This window comes from Equus quagga, chromosome 3 (genome assembly GCF_021613505.1).
Source record: "Equus quagga isolate Etosha38 chromosome 3, UCLA_HA_Equagga_1.0, whole genome shotgun sequence".
Taxonomy (NCBI): domain Eukaryota; kingdom Metazoa; phylum Chordata; class Mammalia; order Perissodactyla; family Equidae; genus Equus; species Equus quagga.
Genome location: NC_060269.1, coordinates 148,613,669 through 148,621,968, shown reverse-complemented (window position 1 = coordinate 148,621,968; position 8,300 = coordinate 148,613,669).

Below are 8,300 nucleotides of genomic sequence, written 5' to 3'. Positions count from 1 at the left end.
TCCCTCCTCGCCTAGCTGCTGAACTCACCGGCCACATATGCAAACACCCGGGAAGCTCCCTGTCACACAGGACCGGGAAACGGGACTCCTCTCCCCTGGCACCTGGCTGGCCCCCGCCCTGCGGTCTGGCCCCAGCCCCAGCCCATGGGTGCCCACATCAGCTATTTCTCTGGAATGAAAACTGACACTAGCTGCTGAAAGAGGATTGTAAAACCTTAAAGCCACAGGGCCGGAGGGAAACAGATTCTAGTCTACTGTTTCCCAAAGTGATGATTTCATGGAAAAAAAATTCAGTGGCAAAAAAGTTAACTATTAGAAAAATAAGAACACTGCCAAGTAACATTTATTTCTAAGCACCACCCAGGTGCCAGGCACTGCGTTCAGCACCTGGACCTATCAATTCTACGAGATGACCAGCTTAGCCTTCAAGAAGGGCTGAGATTCCAATAACAGCTTCCTTCTTTGCTTTGGCCACCAGGAGGCTCATGGCTAAAGGTGAAGCACCCGTGTGTTAGTCGGCAGGATGGTACGCGCATTAGCTTGCTAGGGCTGCCATTACAAAGAACCACCACTGAGCGGCTCAGACAACAGAAGTTTCTTGTCTCACAATTCTGGAGGTCAGAGTTCAAGATCAAGATGTTGGCAGGGCCATAGCCTTCTGAAGGCACCAGAGAAGGTTCCAGACCTCTCTCCTCGCTCCTGGCAGTTTTTTGGCTTGTGGCAGCATAACTCTAATCTTCACATGGCGTCCTCCTTTTGTGTGTCTGTGCCCAGAATTCTCCTTTTATAACGATACCATAAGTCATCGGAGTAGGGCCCACTCCCCTCCAGTATGACCTCATCTTAACCTCACTAATTCTATCAGAACTAACCTATTTCCAAACAAGTCCACATTCTGAGGTAGTGGGGGTGGGACTTCCATATACGAGCTTTTGTGGGCCATGTCTGCCTTCTCGCTCCGTCATCACATGGCCTTTCCCGGGTGCGTGTGCAAGGAGAGAGAGAGGAAATGAGATAGGGTGTCTGTCTTAGGAGGACACTAATCCTGCCAGAAGGGCCCCTCCCTTATGACCTCCTTTAACCTTAATCACCTTCTTAGAGGCCCCATCTCCAAATGCAGCCCCCCTGGGGCTCAGGCTTCCCCCTATGAATTTGGGGAGACACAAACATGCCGTTCATAAGCACCCACAACAGTACGTTGTACATTGCTACGTAACAACTATAGCTCTGGTGTCACCTGCCTCTAGTTTCGCTTTGTCTCCCTCTCCTTGTGTTTGCATTTCTACAGTTCTCGGAGCGAGGCAGGTCTCGATGAGCAATGAAATGATGGAACGGCCCCGTGCTGATGCACAGGAGGCCGAATGGCAGGAAACGCAACGACGTTCCCGGGAGTCTCTTCTGTCCCCAAGGCCAGTGCTTTTCACACTGCTGTCCTTGGAGCCCCCTCAGGGTCCAGGGCTGCTTGGGGACCGAGTGATGAGGGGCCTTGCACACAGGGCTCTGGCCCCAGCTCCTTGAGTCAGAGAGGCTCGTCTTCTCTCACTGTCTGGATTGGGCTTCCGCCTAACATGTCGTGGATTAAAGGTCCCACGGCCGAGACCGACTGGAAACCCCGAGGCCCAGCCAGCACCAGCAGGTCAGCCAGTCAGAGGAAGCGTCTCTGTTCACTCTCTCTGTCTCCTTTCCTGCAGGTCAGACAGCCTCCAGCCAAGGGCCCTCAGAAAATCACCGGGTCATGTGAGAATCCGAGACCAAAAGTGCAATGACCGATTCCTTTAGCAACCGGACTTGTCTGTCGCTGACCTTGCTGCTGTGGCCTCTCAGGTTGGGAATCACAGGTAGATTCGTTCTCTGGGTCACTCAGGGCACTGCTGGCCCCAGGCCCTGGGGGTCCTAGTGCTGCTGCCTCTGCAGGGTCACCCAGCAAGATTCCCGGCCACCCTCTACACCAGGGACTCCGGCCTGTTTCTTGCTCTATGTTATAGGTTGAATTCTCTCCCCTCCAAGTTCATGTGTTGACGTCCTAACTCCCAGGACCTCAAAATGTGACTTCTATGGAGGTCTGGCCTTTAAAGAGGGGATTAAGGCAAAATGAGGTCAGTTGGGGGGCCCTGATCCAACACAATTGGCGTCCTCCTAGGAAGAGGGGATCAGGACACAGACATGCACAGAGGGACGACCAGGTGAGGACGCAGGGAGAAGATGGCCGCCTGCAAGTCAAGGAGAGAGGCTCAGAGGAAGCAACCTGCCCACACCTGGATCTCAGACTTCTGACCTCCAAACCGTGAGAAAATAAATTTTTTTAAGGCGCCTGGTCTGTGGTACTTTGCTAGTACAAACTAATACATTCTATGTTTGGAAATCTACCAAACTCAGGCATCAGTTAAATAGTAAACAAGAGAAAATTTTGTTTCCATCTGGACAAACCTTCACTTTCATAAATCTGTTAAAAATCATTTTTTAAAAAAAGGTAAAATCATTCCTCTCACACAGGTTAACAATGAATCTGTGTTAAAGATTTTATTTAAGTCATTAATCAGGGAGGGAACCGGGCAGACGTTCTAACTGGTTCCACAGAGAATGCAAAGAACGGACACACTCTGAGAGCGGGGATTCTGAAGTGAATATGAAATGGAGGCAGGCCTGGGTTCTCACAGCGGGGAGAGAAGCCAGTTCAAGCTCTGCTGGACAGACCGGAATTTGCATGTCCGCAGACGAGAATTATTTTGCATTCCTATTAGCCCCAGGCTGAATTAGGTTATGCTTCTGCGTTACATTTGTTTAACTATAAGGGGCACTATTTTGAAAATCCTTAATTTTGTTTCTCTTTTGCCTCTGAGACCACAACCTTCTTCATGATGATCACGAGCATCCATCCGCCCTGTGTGGGGATGGGGGTGAGATCAGGAAGATTCCAGAGGAAGCAGAGAAAGATCAAGACCCTATTCCGACTCTGCCAGGCAGAACGGGTCTTCCAGCAGGATGATAGCTTCGAAAGCCAGCGTTTTGTTAGAGAGACAGGATTTTCAAAATTCCTTTCTCTCGTCTGTCCGCACATCACGGGCCAGGCCCAGCTGGTATAGAGGATTCTCAGGAGATGGCGAGGCCGTCGGGATATTTTTGTCCTGAGGGTAGAGGGAGAGGAGCAGACAGGGGTCAGACACAGGCCATCAGACAGGTCCTCAAGCCACCTCCTCCAGGCAGCCTGCGGGAGCTTTAACTCACTGAAGCCACCCCCTAGGAGCAGGGGCAAGCCACGTCCCCACTTCCTGCTTAGCTCTGGCGTCTCTTTTTCTTCTGTGGTACAGGGCCCCAGAATTATGACCTCAATTTTTCGGGGGAGACACAATTCAGTCCATAATAGCTACTATCTTGTTTCAGAACTTTTTCATCGTCCCAAGCGGAGACCCCAAATTCAGTAGCAGTCACTTCCCATCTCCCCACCTTGCCCCTGGCAACTACTCATCTGCTTTCTGTCTCGACAGATTTGCTCATCCTGGACATTTCATAAACATGGAATCATATAGCATGTGACCTTTTGTGTCTGGCTTCTGTCACTTAGCATCACGTCTTCAAGGGTTCCCCATGAGGTAGAGCCACTTTTCAAGCCCATTTGTACAGAGGAGGCTGGGACAACCCCGGGGAGCTGTGCCAAGCTCACGAAGCTGGTGAGCGGAGCCCCCCTTTCAGAGCCGTGGGGCAGGGGCCTAGGCTGTGTCACTCTGGGGCACCTCCTGCAGGAACACTGGTGTGTGGGACATCGCAGCACTGGACAAGGTTGAAATATAAATGAGCAAGTGACTTCTCCTAGGACACATCCCTCCAAACCGGGGAAAGAGAGAACGCCACCTGGCCAACAGGCTTCCTGGTGGGCTCGTGGGGGCTCCCGTGGGTGAAACGCTTTGTGATCTGCAGGGTGTCACAGAAATGCCGCGCCCAGGCAGGTGACTCTGGGCCAGCTTTAGCATTTGAGGTCACCCCGGCCATGCTCTCTGCTTATTGTGCAGGGCATACCGCCATCTGGTGGTTGGAAGAAAACCCGACACAAAACAGCCAGAGGGATCCATAAATTTCCCTGTAAATTCACGGAAAAGAGGACTTTTTTTGTGGAGCACCTGCTGTCTGCCCAGATCTGTGCTGGACCCTTCATAAACATCCTCAAGGTGAAGGGAAGTGTGGTGGGGATACTACACAGGGACTCAGAGCACTGAGGTCAACATACATTTTTTTGACAAGGGAAGATATTGATGATAATTTTGCTATGAGAAAAAGCAAAATACGTATGGTATGAGCTGATTAAAAAATTAAGTGGCTGAATTTATTTGTATCTGAATGCAAAGCAAACGGTCTGGAAGGAAATAAACCAAGGTGTAATCAGTGTACCACCTCACTGGGTGTTGGAGGGGCTTAATGAGATAATGCACGCAGCCTGCGGAGGCCGGGCACGCGGTAAGTCTTGAAACTTAGCTGTTGTCGTCAGTACTAGAAATGTGTTTATCATCATCATCGTCATCTCTGGGTGATGAAATTATTTTTTATTTTTACTTACGTGCTTTAGGTGCTTTTTCTCTGTTGTTCATGTTACTCAGAAAAAGAATAAATTAAAATAAAGAGGAAGAGGGTGACAAGCTCCCACTGAGACACGATCGATGAGTTTCACGAATATCATGGCAGCAGGTTCTTCTCTCAAAACCCATCACCACCTGGCATGCGAGCCCTACATCCCAGGTTGGCTTTGGGCTCTGCCACTAACTCTCCCTGGGACCTTGGGACCCAACACTGCCACTTCCCGGCTGGGTGGAACTGGGCAAATTCCTTCATCTCTCAGGGAGTCGCTTTCCTCATCTGTAAATGGAAACACTCCGAGGCTCGACCTTGCAGGGTGGTTAGGAAGTTCAAACGAGTTGACACTCGTGCAGCGTTTACCATCGCGCCTGGCACACGATAACGCAAGGCATCTTTGCTGCTATCACCTCCCATCTCAGGGCATCTACCCAGTGAGGGATTGAGACGAGGTCAGGGTTTCTTCAGGTACAGCCCTTACACCACCTGCCTCAGAAGCATCTGGGAAACCCGCTAAAATGCAGATTCCTAGCCCTTGCCCCTGACCTACAGAATCAAAATCTCCAAAGATCTGCATTGTTAACAAGCCTTTGGGCAGAGCTCATGGACAGCTGAGACCCAGGAAAACAGGAGATAATTTCCAAGGTCTCTTCTGGCTCAGACATTCTAAGATGCTGGGAATCTTCTGAAGACCTGCCCAGCCTCTTAACTTTTGCACCTGAGTTTTATAATAAGAAAGACGCTTTGTGGCCTTGGCAGATTCTGTAGGAACCCAGTCACAGGCTGTTCTCAGAGCACTAAAATTGAAGACGCCTCATTCCATAGTCAGGACGCTGAAGTCCAGAGAGGGGAGGGCATCGATCACGCGGTTGGCTGGTGATGGAGCTGAGAACACAATCCACATCTCCTGACTCTGGGATCAATGGTGTGTGTGCACACACACGCACACACACATGCGCGCTCTTCTTCTGGCTGTGGATGGCCCAGGCCGTGTGCGCACCACAAGGTCAAGGCCTGGCCCACTGCCAGATAATTTGCTGTCCAAGTGCACATTCACACACTTGCAAGCCTCTTCATCACTTCTAAGTTTTTCTTTATTTAGGTTAAGGCTTTGGGGCAGAGTGATAAAGAAGAAAGGAAAGAGACAGGATATATGAATTATAGGAGATTTAGATTTAATTTTTTTCCTAAAATTTTATTCTATAAGAACAAACTCTTGTCCTCATCAAGGAGATTTATTCAAGGAGTGTTCCCTCAGCCCAGGCAGGTCTTATTCTTTGAGCCTTGGGCAAACTTAGTGCATGGCATACAGGAGGCACTCCATAAATGTGGGCTGATGAAAGCGGGGTAACTCTTATGGTTTTTAGTCTGAGCAACTGGAAGAATGGGCTTGCCATCCAATGAGGGGGGCAAGAGCAGGGAAGAGGACGAGGAGCTAAGTTTTGAAAAATTTCAGTCTGATGTCTGTTGGACACTCAGATACAGATGACGGCGAGGCAGTGGGGTACAGGATTCTAGAGTTCTGGGGAGAGGCCCAGGCCAGACAGAAGTTTGGGTGTCATGAGCAAAAAGATAGCACGTAAGGTCATTAGACATCAGAAGGCCTAGGGAGAGAGCAAGGACAGGCGGGGTCCTGGGTCTGTGCTCTGAGGTCCCCAACTTTTAAGTGTGGGCTGATGAGGGGAAAAGGAGTCTGAGATGAGCAGGCAGTGAGATAAGGGGAAATCTAGAGGGAGGGGTCTACCGGGAAGTCCTGGTTCTTATCTCACGGAGGAAGAAGGGATCAATCAATTTACTGCTGAATGGTCAGTAGTGCCCAAGACTCAACTAAGATGGGGATTGAGAATTGACCACTGGGCTGGTAACGGGGACCTGGACACAAGGTGTGTCAGTGGAGTAGTGGGGACAAAAGTCGTCTGATTGAACAGGGTGCCAGAAAGAAAAGAAAATTAGAGGATCAACCAGGAGGTCCAATATTTTGACGAAAATGTATTCCAAGAACATTCCGTTGGCGATTATTTACTGAGCACCTACTCAGGGCCAGGCATGCGCTGGGCACTGGGGGTACAGCAGTGAACAAGAGACGAAAATCCTGGAGCTTACATCCAGGTGGGGAAACAAATAAAATCTATAGTAGGATGGACAGTGGTAAGTCCTAACAAGAAAAACGAGCTGGCGGGGGGGGAACCGAGGGGTGGCGGTGGGGGAAGTTTGCAGTGGTAGAGGGGGTGCAATCTACAGGCACAGACCAGGGAGTTTGGTACGTGTCGGGGAGCTTGAGGGGTCCTTCCTGTTTGCTTCTACATTCTTGGAGAAAGAGGAAGACCGTGAGCAGGAGGACGGAGCAAGGAGGTGTAGAAGTTGGATAAGAAAACAGGAACTAACCGTCTAGGACAGCAGGGGTCTGCATCAAGGAGGAAGGATTCGAGATGGCCCCAAGGCTCACCAGACGTGAGCTGTAGTAGAAAGCAGAAAACGGCAGTTTCTCACCAGCCTGGCTCAGCTCCCCAGGTGCAGGAACAGAGGGCAGGGTCAGAGGTTTACTGGGTAAGTTGGATAGAGGCTGGAGGGTGGAGCAGTGCATGGTGGGCCATGGGGTTTAGCCTGGGAAGGTGGACAGGGACATGAGGGGCGCGAAGGGCAGTGAGAAGATGAGTGGATCAATGGACTGTAGTCCTAGTGCGGATGAGGAGCTGTTGGGGCTGGGGTACGGGAGAGGGAGGAGCTGGAAAGAGGCAGGGCAGTGGGTGAAAACAGGACAAGTGGGAGGAAGGAGGGGTTACCACACACGTGAGAGGACCACACATCAAGTTCCCTCCCAGCACACCCAGGGACCTAGGTTCTTGCCCTTAGAGGCTGCACCTTTTTGCGCAGGTCCCTGTACCCACTGAACCTCGGTCCTTCCACCTGTAAGCAGGGATAATGCATGCTTGCCGCACCAGCCTTGCAGGACTCAGTGCAGTGAGCGGTTGGGAGAGCCAGGAGTTGACCCTGAAGCTGACTTCAAAGTGGATACTCTACTCTGCAACCATGCGGTTTTTCCACGAAAATCTTCACCTGCCCGTGTTTCTCTCGTCGGTATAATATTTCTGAGTTAGAGCTGATAATGACAGCTTTTGGGGGTGCTTTCAAACACTGTGGTCCTCTGGGGAAGCAGTTTTATAGGCAAGTAACTTGCGTTGCGCCATACAGGTAACTGCATTTTCACGTGCTTGATCTCACTTCTACATTCTAGCGAGAGCTAAGGACGCACCTCATTTTCTCAGAGGCCAGCAAGGCTGCAGCCAAGGTGAGGGGAAGGCCAGTCAGGCCACCGAACCTGGGGGAGGGATTTTTCAAGAGCATGATGGGACCATGTGAGCCTTATATGAATGCTGGAAGGTATTCATATCATACTGTAGAAAACAAAACCCAGAGAAGATTCTGAGGGTGAGCAGCTTGCCACGATCTAACCAGTAAACGGCAGGCAGGATTCAGGCTCTGTTCCGACAGCTTCTGAGGCCCACTGGCCCGGGATGGCCGACTGAAACCAGGACTTACCCTTGCAGGGGAGCCCTCGACGACGTTCATTTTTTTTTTTTAAGATTTTATTTTTTCCTTTTTCTCCCCAAAGCCCCCCGGTACATAGTTGTATATTCTTCGTTGTGGGTCCTTCTAGTTGTGGCATGTGAGACGCCGCCTCAGCGTGGTCCGATGAGCAGTGCCATGTCCGCGCCCAGGATTCGAACCAACGAAAC